The sequence below is a fragment of the Balaenoptera physalus genome (assembly GCF_965194825.1).
Source record: "Balaenoptera physalus genome assembly, chromosome: 3".
In the NCBI taxonomy this organism is placed as follows: Eukaryota; Metazoa; Chordata; class Mammalia; order Artiodactyla; family Balaenopteridae; genus Balaenoptera; species Balaenoptera physalus.
This window is the reverse complement of record NC_138890.1, coordinates 108,733,735-108,748,906: the sequence shown is the minus strand read 5'-3', so window position 1 is coordinate 108,748,906 and position 15,172 is coordinate 108,733,735. Positions and strand designations below refer to the sequence as shown.

At 33.6% G+C, this 15,172-nt stretch overlaps 2 long non-coding RNA genes across 8 annotated transcripts in view; one reads left to right on the top strand and one right to left on the bottom strand.

The window, feature by feature from the left end:
- The window catches only part of LOC309659051, a 209,880-nt gene extending 196,084 nt beyond the window's left edge, over positions 1-13,796 (top strand). Inside the window, exon 2 of the long non-coding RNA XR_014262546.1 lies at positions 8,015-13,796. This is a non-coding gene — a long non-coding RNA (uncharacterized lncRNA). The remainder of the gene's footprint in view (positions 1-8,014) is intronic.
- Positions 1-15,172, bottom strand: part of LOC309659018 — a 219,814-nt gene that overhangs the window by 160,433 nt on the left and 44,209 nt on the right. The gene's annotated exons all lie outside the window — the stretch shown is intronic.

The window sequence follows — 15,172 nt, the reverse complement described above, 5'->3', positions numbered from 1 at the left end:
TTTTGACTAGATTAAAACCATGGATTTCAATTTCTCATTTCATTTCTCACGTCATACACAGAACCATGTATTTGAATTTTTTTAAACCTTGGTATGAAGAAAAAATGCATATTTTGTTATCAGTGTTCATTTAGTTCCCTATTCTAGGCTTTTGCTCTCCCTCAGGGGACTCTCAGCTCCTCTAACACCCATATCCAGTGGTACCAGATTCTCCTCTGGACTTTCCATATATCCAAATTCTTTCCACTTTAAAGGTCAGGATTAAATGTTAGGTCCTCCAAGGAACCTTATGAGCTGTTTCAGCTGAGGAATCGCTGCCTCTTCTGTACTCTTCATACATTTCTTGTGGCAGTGTACACCTAATATGATGGAATATATTGGTACATAGCTTACCTCTTTTATGTATTTTAAATCCCATGTGGGGTACAAAGTTTATCTCTGCTTTCCCATAACATCTATTACAATTTCAAGAATCCTTTGTGAATTGAACTGATGGATTAATTACTCAATCTGTACTTAGCTGAGTTTCCTTGTGCTCTGAACTCTCTCCACAGGTAACACTCAATTATTTCGGATTCAATCATTCGGGTCCTGCTATGTTACAGAAATTAGTCTAATAAAATAATTCATGACAAAATGTGAATAGCTATAAATTTTTCCTTTCTTAAATAGGCATTTTCATTTTAACTCAATCTTGATTTTATTAAGCCTAAAATATTGAAAGAAAAGGATTTCCAAGTCCAAAAATAGGGTCAATAGGAGAGGCTTTGGCATTAAAAGATGACACCCTATCACATAATGTTGCTTACTTTCCTTCAGGTAAAGCTGCTACTATTTATTTTAAATCAAACTATACTTTAAATACTGTACGACTATTTACACAAAGACTATTAAAGTCTGCTTTAGATGATCCCATTAAATTTCATTACGAACATTAATTAATGATTTTCAAACTTTAGCATATATAAAATAAATCACCCTTAGTTTTTTAAATACAGATTTCTATGCCCCATCCCCAGAGACTTAATTTTATAGGTATGAGTTTCAGGAATCTCAGTTTTCACAAAGACCCAGTTGAGTCTGATACTGGTAGTCAGAGGATTATCCAAGGAGAAATGCTGCTTTAGATGATCTAAAGATGATGCCCTTGACATTAAAATTTATTGCCCAAGAACAGTGATTAACACATTTTTATGTTCTTCAGTGACTTTATTTTTTATTTCACCCCATTCCATAAAATATGAATATAATGTGCTGTAAAACTTTGATGCAGAAAGGATAGAAAAGAGCAGCTGAAATTTTAAGGATGAAAACACTGAAATTTAAAAAGTATGCATTTACCCACATTTTATACAAATTTTATAATTAAGAGTAAAACATAAAAAGTTATTAAGAATATACATTGCAATAAAGGCATAAGCATAAATTTTAAATTCACTTATTTATATGTCTAGTAAATATAAATTATGTTTTTCAAAATGAAAAGGAAAATAATATTGAATTTCATCACTGGGGACTTTTTATTAATTTTGTTGTTCCTTTTCTGTGATGTCAAATTATAGATTTGAAGAACGCAGTGAGCATAGTTTTCAACAATGCTATGGTGAATCTTAGAGGCATTCTTTTTTAAATTCAAAGGGAAAAACTAGCATAGTGCCCTATGACTCAGGAAATTTTGAGTGAATGAATGAAAAAATGAATTTTTCCAAAAATCTCATTTCAATTGTATCAACTATTGTTACATTCTCTAATCTTAAGTGCAGAGATTAAAACTCCCACTCTTGCCCATATCTTACTTCAATTTCATAGATCATGGATAAAAACAAGAAAGATGGGAATATCTTGAAAGTCAAAATTATCTTTCTGTTTATAGTTCTTTCATTTCACATCAATTCATAGAGAAAATTCTTGTCAACGCTCCACTATGTGCTAGGCATGTCTTTGGAACTGGAGAGAAAGTGACAGAAAAGATAAATAATATTTTGGTTCTCAAAGAAATTAAATTCTCATTAGTGAAATAGAGAACTAAATAAATTCTAGATAAGCAAGAAGGGAATTGACAGTGAAAGCTATGCAGATAATTAAGAAACATAAAAAAAAAAAAAAAAAAAAAGAAACATATAGCTGAGATCCAAAGGGAGTCGGACATTACTCTTGATTTGGCTGGTGAAGGGAGGTCGTTCTGTGCTGAGATATCAATGTCCAGGTAGAGTCAACCACGGTGTGACCAAAAGCAGAGCACCTTAGAGAGGACAGCCTGAAAAAATACTCAGAGTAAAATTGTTCTGTTCTGTTAGAAAAATAAAAGAAGTTAGAGTGATTAAGCATAGTGGATGAGGGGAAATACGTGAAACAAGGTCAGGAGATAAGCAGAAGCCAGGTTATATAGAACTTGTAAAACAGGATAAGAAGTTTGAACTTTGTTCTATGACCAATGGAAGTCATTGAGAGTTTGGGTTTAAAGCAAAAGAGTGGCAAGACCTAATTTACATTTTAAATAAATTCTGCTAGCTGCTCCTCAAAGAAGCAGTTGATAACAGGACAACCTGAAAGACAAATTAGGGGATTACTAAAGAAAGGCAATGATGGCTTTGACTATGGTGGTAATTCCAAGAGTAAATGAAATGGACTAATTTAGGATCGATATAAACAAATTTAGCATATACTTTCAATTAAATAAACCACATACTTTTGATAAAGCAGATAGGACCTGATATGTATGGTGAGAGAGAGACATATAAATCATGACTTTAGACCAGCACTATTCAATAAAATTTTCTGCAATGATGGAAATGTTCTATATCTGTACTGTCTAATATGGTAGCCACTAGCCATATGTGGCTATTGAGCACTCAAAATGTGACTACTGCAACTGAGAAATGTAATTTTTTGTTTTGTCTAATTTTAATTAATTTGAATTTAAATAACCACATGCCAGTGGTGGCTACTATACTGGATAGCACGGCTCTAGAAGCTTGGCTGGAACAAATGAGTGAATGGTAGTGCCATTTACTGAAATGAGCAAGAGTAAGGGAAAAGCAGACTTGGAATAAAAATCAAGAGTTCTATTTGGATCATGTTAAGTTTGATATGCCTAGTGGTTATCCATGTGGGTATATCAAGTAGTAGGCAGAGTATGTGAATCTGGAGTTCCTGGGAAGATCAGGGATATAGCTATATATTTGAGAATTATCAACACACATATATCATTTATACCCATGAAACTCAATGGAGTCACCTAGAGAGAGTGTATAAAAAGGTTTCAATGACAAAGGGTAGCATTCTAACATGCGATAGTCAAATAAAATAGAATCCATCATAAAACACTGAGAAAGGAAAGTCAGTCTTATCAGGTACACATTGAAATGCAGCCAAACAGGGCCAAGGACCTTGCTCTTCAAGAAGTGTCATTCTTTCCACACCAGTTTTGGAAAGCACCCTCACCCTTGTGATGCAAGCAGGACCAGCATGGGGCCCAGGGTAAAAAGGCCTTAGCTTGACAGGCTTTAAGATTATGGGGCGAGGGATGGATTTTGGTAGGAATTTGGACCTGAAACTGTTGCTAAAATAAAGTGTAATATTAATTTTGCATAGCTCATTCTAAAACTATGATACAGAAGCATCCATGGTTCCAGAAACAAGAAGCAGTTGGAAGATGATTTAAAACCTTCACCATTTCCCTTTCAGAACTAGCTAACTATAAATTTCTCCTAATAATAATTATGATACATAGAGTATATTTTTCTTAACAAAAACTTTGTATTATTCTTTCAAGAACAGATCCTCTAAAGGTAAACATCAAAAACCTCTGAGTTTGTGTCACACCTTAAAGTTTCAGGAGGGCCAGCTGTACACCAAGAATTGTGCCACATATAAAGAAGATAATGCAGAATTTTATCAGATATAAAGAAGTTATAAGGCCTTTTAAAAAATTAAAGAGAAGTAGAAAAAAATTTTTAAGCAATAGAAAATAGCTTTATCTTTCTCATATAGGTTTTTCCTAGAATTTTGTCAGAATTCTTTTTAAAGTAATTCTCTTTGGAGTAAATCCCTAGGTTTAATATGGGATAGTTGTGGGATTCACAATTGTGTGATATTGTTTGAGCTTGATAGAAAAGAGATATTTTTCATCCTGAGGACTTATGTATTTACTTCTATCTTCAGAAAAAATAAAAATAATATCAGTAGCAAAGGAAGATAGGCTGAAGACTGCTACCACAGACTGATGAACTACATAAATATCACTCTATTATGATAAACCATCATTTGAACATACACAGAACTTTTTTTTCTAGGATCATAATGAGCATTTCATAGTACATTCAGGAGTTGTTGCTCATTTTGATGTCTCTATAAAATAAATAGCAAATTCAGATCATGGTTAGAGGAAAGATACATATTGTTATCCTTTATTTATCAAACCACCTGTTCTGTTTTCTGTGAGAAGTGGCCAATCATATCCCTTCCATGCTACATATAGGAAATATATATACAGACATACATATACACACATACATACATATACACATGTACATACATATATTTATAAAATAATAATACTTATAAATATATAGATACAAATAAAAAAGATAGATAAGGTAGATAAATATTTAATTTCAATTTTTAACTATCTAAGCTTACCAGACACTGAAAGTGAAAGTGTGGAGATGTTCTTATGGTCTATACAACAGTGAGCATGAAAAGATTAAATAGTAAAACTTCAAGATGCTACAGCCAGAGGGCATGTTTAATTCTATAATGCAGGACATACCTTTCTATGACTCTGTCTAATACGATTATTTTATACGTCTGATTCAAATTGGAAGTCATTCTCTACACACAAAATGAATAAAATGAAAAACACCTGACTAGGACAACAGAACCAATTGATCAAATAATGCACAGACAGATTAATAGAAGTCAATGTAAGACAGAGCTATAATAGGTTTTTGCCCAGATGCAGAAATGCAGATCAGACTATAATCAAGAGATGGAGAAAAGTGATAGCCCCAAGACAAAGGTAGAGAAGCCATGTGATAATGAACAGGTATTCTTCACAATTTCAGGAAGAAGCAAAATGCCATTAAAATGTTGTTGATTTAGACTTAAATTTAAAATCTAAATTGTAAGAAGTTACAAACAAGGAAGCTTCTTTTACTGTTATAATAATGTTGGTACAAAAATGGTTTCCAGTCAGCCCAGTGGTCTAACGTAGCAAGAGACACAGAAATGGACACCTAGAACTTGACTACAAAGAGAAAGGACAAACTTTTTATTTGCCCACATCTGATTATGAGTATTTCCACTTCTCTGATGATAAAGAATAGAAATTCTAGAATTAAAACTCAGTGAATATTATTTGGAGTTGGTTAATTGTGTAATTAAAAGAATTAAATAATAAAGATGTGTTATTATAATGTCTGGTTTAATTATAGATAATATTGTGATAATGACTTTGATCACGCATCTTTAATTCTTTATGGAAAAAGGCTACAAATAAATACACAGATATATTATAAGTCGTTTTAGTGCACAAGAGTTGCCGTCATAGTGTGTAGGTAAATCAAAAGGGTTCGTTTCATTACAGGTTGAATGAAAACAATATGAAAAAGAATATATATATATATATACACACACACACACACATATATACATATGTATAACAATCACTTTGCTGTACACCTGAAACATTGTAAATCAACTATACTTTAATTTTAAAAAGAAGATCAAAAGGAAGTAAAAGGATGAGAAGGCAAAAAACAAGAGTTCATTTCAGTAGCAAATCTTAAAAATATAGGATGTGGATACATAAAGCTAATAAATAGAAGAAAAACACTGTATATTATATTTTGACTTAAAACATAAACACCCATTCACCAGTTTGATATTGGCCAGAGATAAATTGGAATATTGACCAGTCTTGGTTGATTGCATAAACCATCTCTAATGCATCATCTCCAGTTTCCAGTGTCAATGTCTTTAAAGTAAAAATAGAACTTAGACATGTTTTTAAAGCAATATGAGTGTCAGACCTTTCCAATTTTTACTATGTTTCTTCAGTCTTTTAAAATCATCACACAGTTTTTAGTCATTTACATATATCAAGTCTTTCCAAAGCATTCATTTTAGATTTCATTGCAATAGCTTTTTCCTTAGATATTTCATCACTTTATATTATAGTTATTTAAACTTTTGTGATTGCAGCAAGTCTTCAATCCAAGGTAGAAATAAATATTCCATGGCAAAATAGAGCATATCCTATGAGCAATAAATTTTCAACATGCCAAGGGCATTAGATAGAATATGTTACATGGAAAACTTAATTCATCTGTTAAAATGATTAAAAAGAGGTTTATTAAGAGATCTTCCACTACAGATAATTAATTAATTGATGGATGACTATATAAATGTATACATTAATATAGACAAGAATCTAATGTAAGGAATAGGTAGAAAAGAAAAATATCATATCTTAAAAAATTGTCAAGAATTTCTAAATTAGAAAACAAGATTAGGATTCAGTTTTTTCAATATTTTTTTAAAGAGCAGGAAAATATACAGTTTCTACAGTTGTTTATAGATCATACAATTATATGGGGAAAAATGTAGGAAAAAGAAGAATCAGTTTATTTCTGAAATCCACATGTATTCTCTCACTTCATATTGTTAATTTTCAGTAATAAGAGAAACAAACTATTAGTATTCTCTGTAGTAAAATTGCTACTTAGAATCTGTGGTCTTCATGTGGTTGTTCTTTCTTTCTAAGCAAGATATAAAGTAAAACACCCATCTGTGGTTGGTTTAATTTTTTTGAGGTCAATCGTGGCAATGTTCACTTGTTTTACACAGAGATCAATTTCTCTGAACTAAAGAGAGTCTGTAGAACAAGTTCACCCACCTGGTAAGAAACTACTATTAGACAAATCCAGCCCCAGGAATCGGTAAGCAGGAAAAAGCCATGGAATATTGGATATCAAGATTAGCAAATAATTTTTTTTTTACTCAAACTGCTACTTAGAATAAGGACAGGGTAGAGATTAAAAGTAGCAATTAATTAATCCATTAATCAATAAGCATTACAAACCTGTCCCAAGTTCAGATAAACACATATCTAGATATTTTCCTTTATTACTTACTTAGGGTAGTGAGAGAAATGGGGTTAATCATTTATATCATTAAAGTGTCTAATTTACAACAGACAAAGTTAAAGTCCTTATTCTGGTCCAAATGTGATGGGCTACAGAGTGAAGAAAACATATGCTAAATTGATGATTAATATTTGTTTCAATTTTAGCAGTTTAACTTATTTCAAGTTAAACGAGCCCAGCATAAAGAAAGCCAAAGTTTGTTTATTTCTAATCCATAAATTTTGCATAGCTCTCACTTTTTTATTCATACATTTACCCCTCCAACCTCTTTATGTAAAAATCCAAGATAGGATGCTACAGGCTGAAGCAAGGACAGTGCACCTGCTTCAGCAGCACATGTTATTAAAATGAGAACAGTAATAGGAGGTCCCAGTTGGAACCATGACTGGTGCTCAAAGGCTCTGACCAAGGTCTGCCAACACCCCACCACAAACTGTCACATATCTAAATGTGTGTGTCACTTTCCCCATAGACTAGTAAGATTTTAGTCACAAATCTGGGAAGGCACTCTCCCTTTCCCAAAGGATTAATAGCTTTTTGTCTTGAGAGGAAACAACCCTTAAAAAGCTAGACTTTAGATCAAGAACAAAGGCTTAGCCAAGTCAAAGGCAAAGAAAACCTTTATAAACCTGCCTGCTGTAAGTTAGGGCTGAGCCCATCTTTATCCACCATGAACTCTCAAACTGTGATATCATTCTCATGACTAACAAAAGGGCTATGGCTCCTGGGCTTGCTTACATCTGCTGCCTACCTTTCAGCCTAAATCTTCCTACTGACTGTGCCTGTAACGTCTTTACACATCTGGGTCCACCTCACTATTTACTGTCTTTATGTTTCCAGTTTTCCTGTGAAGTAGGTATAGCCAGTAAAAATAAAGAAGCCCTGGGCTTCCCTGGTAGTGCAGTGGTTGAGAATCTGCCTGCCAATGCAGGGCACACGGGTTCGAGCCCTGGTCTGGGAAGATCCCACATGCCGCGGAGCAACTAGGCCCGTGAGCCACAATTACTGAGCATGCGCGTCTGGAGCCTGTGCTCCGCAACAAGAGAGGCCGCGATAGTGAGAGGCCTGCGCACCGCGATGAAGAGTGGCCCCCGCTTGCCGCGACTAGAGAAAGCCCTCGCACAGCAACAAAGACCCAACACAGCCATAAATAAATAAATAAAATAAAATAAATAAAAATTTAAAAGAAAAAAAAAAAACAAAGAAGCCCTAAACTATGACATTGAGAAATTTAAGTTGTTAAAGAGAGCCAGTCTTTACATTTTACCTTGTAAATTACAATAGTAGATAACAACTACACTGAAGTTCATCCTCAAACGTATCAAAATCTTCATCCTCAACCATATCAAAATATGCACTGAACTAGTGCAAATTAGAAGATTCAAAAAAGAGGGTAGAAATTTGAGGGTGTAATCAGCATACAGCAGCCAGTACCATGAAATAAAAATCCTAACATCCTATAGATATATATATAAAACATGTGATATATAATATGTGTTTTATTTATATATATAGGTATATATTTTTCTATACACACTGTGTATATATACATAATCGTATATATGTGTATACATACATACAATCTTACATGTATATACATATATATATATACACAATGAGTTGGCGTAATTCTCCATTGAAGTACACTTAACAAAGAACTTTTAGAAACATGATTATCAAACAAACAAAATTTCTCAAGAAAAGGCTTCCAAAAAATACTTGTCTCCTTTCTCTAAAGGAGACTCCTTTCACTAAAATACACAACTTATTTCTTGGAATGGATACATAGGCCTTAACATATTTTGTTTAAAAGTAATACCTTCAACCAATTAAATCTATTTTCTCCCTATAAAAAGGAAACAAAATCAGGTCCAATTTGGGAGATTGTCCTGAGGTCCTCCCATAACAATTACAAAATGCAGGTTTTTCTATACCCTTACTTGTTTTTATCTACTTGACCTGTCAAAGTTGTCAAAGCAGAGTTGAAGTTTTCCACCACAATTGTGTTCAATTTGTTCTATATTTTTCAGTGTCATTGTCTTGTTTGCTATAATAGGCATAGTCTGTGGAAACACTCAGAACTCGCTTCGTACTATTGCTCCATCCCTTGTGATCTGTATAACTAGAGTCCTCAGTTTTTTACTCAGTGAAAAGTCCTTGATAATCAATGTTTTCTGAAAATGAAATGAAATAATGAATTTTCCATAATGCCTGACATATGTTAAACATTTGAATTATAGCTATTGCCATTACATATTTCATTATACTTTGCATGTAAAGGTTTATGAATTTTATAACTTTCATTTTATGTTTCATTTTATCAATTTAAAATTAACCTTTAGTCACTGATTTGATTGTCTTGATTTTCACTTTGCTTGAAATTAATATTTTTACTCTGGGCCCTTTTGTTTCATTTGCCCTTTATTTTATTACTAATCTTTCTGTGTCATTATGATTGGATATTATTCTTAGTGCAATGAAAAAGAGTTGAAAGTTTTTAGCAAGGGAGTGACATGATCTGATTTATCTTTGTTAGAAAATTACTCTGGCTCTTAGTTAGCAAATGGATTATCAGTGACGAACAATAGGAAGCAGAGAAATATTTGAAAAGGCAAAAAAAGAAGATAGTGACTTGGACCAGGATGGGAGTAATGTTTTGGCTGGGCAGGGGAAGGAGGCCAGTAAAAGAAAGACAAGGTTCTATGTTCCCTAAATTGAGTAATTGCGAGGCATGTGGGAAAATTTATTAAAATGAGAATGATTCAGGGGGGAATGGGTATAGAGGAATACAGAATTTTGGGGTGTGTGTGTCATGTTAAATTTGAGAGTTTATTTGATTTCCTAGTCAAAGAGTCATATCAAAAATAACAATTATGGGGGGAAGGGGAGGGGGTGGGAAAAAAAAAACAAAAAACAAAAAAACAAACAAAAAAATAACAATTATGCATCAGAGATCTAAATTTGTCAATTGAAATTAGTGAGATCACTAGGGAGATGGTCATGTGATTGTAGAGAAAGGAGGTCATCCTGACTGCACTGCACATTTCAGTATTTGATAATTGAACAAAGGAGGAGACATCAAAGAAGACTGAGAAAAAGCAGCCAGAAAAGTAGAATATTCAGAAGTGTTGTGTTATGGAAGTAAAGAGAAGGAAGACTTTCAGGAAGGAAAGTACTGATAAGTAGACTTAAGTAAAGTCTACAAAGTGACCACTAACTTTAGCCTAAAGAAACAGCTATGGTCTTAGTTCTAGTAGATTCAGTAGAATAATAATGAGGGAGGCCTATGCACAGATGGTTAAGCAGAGAATGGTGGGTTGATCAGAATGAACTGAAAACTTTAGAAAAGAATGGATAGAAACTGGCTCCAAGGTGTTTCCTCTCTTAGTATCACTTATCCATGCTAGGTTATCTCTTCATTCTCTTTCCTCCATATTTATCAGCATCTTGTCCCTTTATTTCTTATATTTTACATTCAAGGAAAGTTCATCTTCCCCATTACTAATTAAATTTTGACATTGTTTTTGCTCTTTGTTTAAACCAGGACACACTTTATAATTGAAAATTAAATATCCTAATATTACTTTCCAAATCTTAATAAGATCACTTTTAATATCAACAAATAGTCCTTGATACTTACCTAGTTATATTGTCATATGGCCTGGTCTCTCTCCTGTATCATAATGGGCATATCCTTTTTCTAAAATATTTTTCCAGTTCTTATAATAAATCATTTAAGAGATTTATATGTATTTCCTCTGAGTCTTCAGAATAATTTCCTCTTCTTTCAACTATGGTAATTTCCCCAGAGGCCTCATGAGATATCTAGTAAAATCTGATGGTTGACAAAATACAGTAGGCAAGGCTAGCTCTTTCCCTACATATTTGTCTATTTGGGGACTAGTTGAAACCCCATCTTAAATCTACAGCCAGTGGATCGATGTATATGAATTTTAATCCGATTTCTAGTGTTTATTAGATTTTTATGTATCAAGACTCTGCTGGTCTGAGATGAACTATTTCCTCATCTAAACCAATGAAGCATATGAAAACCTGTTGTCAGATGGTCCATGTTTTTCTGCTCTATGTGAAAAAAAAAAATATTGATATGTACCCTTTTTACTTCTACTTTTCTAAATGTTGTTCCATGGATTTTGTATTAGTGAGTATTCCTCCCAGAGCCTAAAAGTAAATTGACTGTGTTTCACAGAATTTAGTATTAGAGTATATTCTCATCTTGTTTTCTTTGTGTTTTTAGGTATCCCACTAAGAATTTGTGTCATTTTGAATAAGGGTTTGTTAGTCAAAAGGTATTTTAATCAAGATTCCCATAATTCATACTTAAGCTGATCTACAAAGTATTTTTTTAATTTGGGGAATTTTAAAAGATTTGTATAGATTAGTATGGAGAAAATACTACTATTTTAAAAATGAATTTTAAAGATCTCTTAGAGTAAAAATAAATTCACTAACAGTCTACATGCCAATAAGATAATTTATATGAATAATTAATATGAAATAAGAAATAAAAATAATGTATATTTATATCAAGGAATTGAGAGTATTGTGTAATTTGTAAAAATAATTCTTTTTTAAGCCTTCCAAAACAGGATTCAATGTACTCCCAATTGACTAATAATTCTTTTTCTTTTTTAAAAATATTTATGTATTTTTTTAACATTGTGTAAGTGCCTTTAAATTTATTTATTTATTTATTTTTGGCTGCATTGGGTCTTCGTTGCTGCACGCGGGGGCATTCTCTAGTTGCGGCGAGCAGGGGTTACTCTTGGTTGCGGTGCGCAAACTTCTCATTGTGGTGGCTTCTCTTTTGTGGAGCACGGGCTCTAGGCGCGCAGGCTTCAGTAGTTGTGGCACATGGGCTCAGTAGTTGTGGCACACGGGCTTAGTTGCTCCGCGGCATGTGGGATCCTCCCGGACCAGGGATGGAACCCATATCCTCTGCATTGGCAGGCAGATTCCTAAACACTGCATCACCAGGGAAGTCCCCCAATCCACTAATAATTCTTATGCCTTTTCTATATATTATTAATTTAATTTACCCTGGCATAAAGAATAATCCTGGAGTTGTGGCAATCTGATTTTGGAAGTTGTTTGAGTTGTTTGTTATTCTAACTCACACTTAAGCAGAAATAGTCTGCTGTTAACTGCATATTATATGACTTTAAAGCACCAAATGGTCATTGTTACTTTCAGTGTCTACGCATTCTTGTCACACGGCACTGTTATCAGTCTTCTGCAATGAGAAGCTTAGTGAAGAGAAATTTTGTTTACCATTGACTGTCACACAGTTCTGCTCAGAAAGAAAGAGTCTGTGAATTTTAAAATTACACATACCTCCCTAAATCACCAACATCTTTTCCTAGTCACTGGGGCAAAGTTTCTGTTTATAAAAACAATTCTAAAGGACATAACTTTGGATCCATGGTGACAAGAGTACTCATCAGCTTAATAGTGTGAATGCATGATGATTTATGTACCAGAGACAAACAAAAAACAAAGGAGAAATCAATAATTGGAATGGAAAATACAAAATGTGCCAAATGATTATCCTAAGTATTGAGGGAAAGAAGGTTAACCATAATGCTGTACTTTATGCAAATGAAAATGTCCAGTGTATTTCTTTCCCAAAGCAGAATAACACATTAATGACTCTGCTCAATATCATTTTTGTTAATGTGACATCCAGGGAAGCACTCCTCCTGGAGCCATAAACCATGTTCAATAACAAAGATCAAAACTGTTACCCATTGCTTCTCACTGGTAGCTGGAACTGAAGCCCTGGGTCAGAATGGTCAGCATTACTGTAAGTGGCTGCTTAGCCATTTAGAATTAGGGCTGTAGCCTAGCTTCACTGTTTCCTCTCCTGAGGAATAGCAACCATGTGTACATATTTACAGAACATTTTCAGTATAACACTCCAGGACTCCCAAAAGAAGAAGACCTCTCTCCTTTCACCTGGAAATTTCTGCATATTTAATTCCTACTTCTTCAGAAATCAACTCGAATCTCTTTCTTTTGTAAAGGTTTTTTTTTGCATTGAGAGAAGCGCATTTCAGATTCTATGTGGAGGTGGAACAAATTAGGATAATAATGGGGTGTTAGGAATAGTTAGTTGAGCATGGGGTTGAGGGAATGGAGATGGGAGTGGTGATGTTGAAATCTTCATCCTAATATCCTCGGTGTGGAGACTGAAATCACTTGGGCTGATAACGTGGTTCAGAAAAGATAGAAAGACTGTGGACCTGGGGCTAAGATGCTGAGGACTGTGGCCAATTGTCCTTGATTTGTGTGCTTCTCAACATGGCCAGATATACCATCATTGCCCACTAGGGACTGTAAGCGAACCACTCTGAAGTGCTCAGGAGTTTGATATTCCTTAAAATCCCCTTGACGGTGCTCTGTCCGTTAACTTCCTTATCTCATATCTCAACCTGGGTTCTGAGTGTTTCTTAGTGTACCTTCTTATGATTTTTATTCTATGTCTAGTGGCCATCTGACTATTCAAGAAAAGCTAAAATATATGTATTTCTTAATTTGTACTAAGAACTTTAGATATGATAGTACTGATGGGTGTAATTTTCATAACAACTCTCTGATGCAAGATTATCTTCCCCATTTTAGAGGTAAGGCCACTAAGTCTTAACACAAGTAATGTGCCTAGATTAGTAAGAAGTGAGCCACGACTCATAATCAAGTCTATATTACACTAAAGCCTGTTTGACTGTTGTGCATACAACTCCATCTGCTTTATTTGTTCAAGAGAGGATGTCTCTCAGCTGTTTGATAGCTTTGCCCAAAAGGAAGAGTGTACCATTCTTACATGGTCAGAGAAACAAAGTAGCTAGAGATGTATGTGTATGTGGGTGTGTATGTCTGTACTTGTGTGTGTGTGTGTATGTGTGTGTTTAAAATTGGAGAACCATCTCAACCAAAATCGGTGTTTCCAAAGAGTGATAGAATGTAATGAAAAGTTCATCCCCTTTGCAAGATTTTCAATATTAGTTTCAACACCTAATTTCAATTTTCAGAGCTTTTCTAAAGTGAATTACTCTTTATATCTTAAAATATATTTCATGTCATTTATGATATGTGTTGTGTAGATGTTGGTTTTTTAAAAGGGGCTGTGTACAGAAATCATAGGACAATGTGGGCTAAAAAGAAGCTGATATGTAGCAGTTTCTGATTTGGGTAAAATGAATATAATGAGAATTTCTGTTTATGAGGAAAAAATTATATTTAGACAAATGTTTGCATTATTTTATTCTAATACACTATTGAGCAGACCATTATTAACATTTGAACCAAACAACGTTATGGGTCAAAGAAATTTTTGAAAAGCATTTCAATTACGCCTTAAGACTGTGGACATTCAAATGTTAGCAAATATCATTTATGAAAATTAATTAGTAATAAAAATAAGAAAATAATAGTAATTTTAATAATATCCTGATTATGTGGCAATAATAGCATAACTAAAGTTGATAACATTTAGTGGGTAAGTTTTTCTTTAGTGCACCCACCTGCTCCATGGTTTCTCCTTTCTCCCACCTGCAGTATTCTACCCCTCTAATTTTCTCCTCAGACACCCAGTGTGCTTCAATTCAACTGTTCTATTCAAAACCCATATCACACTGCTACATTTAAAATAGATAACCAACAGGGACATGCTGTATAGCACAGGGAACTCTGCTCAATACTTTGTACTAACCTAAATGGGAAAACAATTTGAAAAGAGGATTGATACATGTACATGTATAACTGAATCACTTTGTTGTATACCTGAAACTAACACAACATTGCTAATCAACTAAACTCCAATATAAAATAAAAATTAAAAAAAACATATCTGAGGAATCAGAGATACAGACTGAAGAGTAAATAACTTAATAGTCTAAAATTGCCCTCATAGAAAATTTTACTTTGTAATAATTTCAGTATAGTGGAAATCCAGGTAACTATTATTATCATTATTATTTTATTTTCCATCATTTAATGCTTATTAT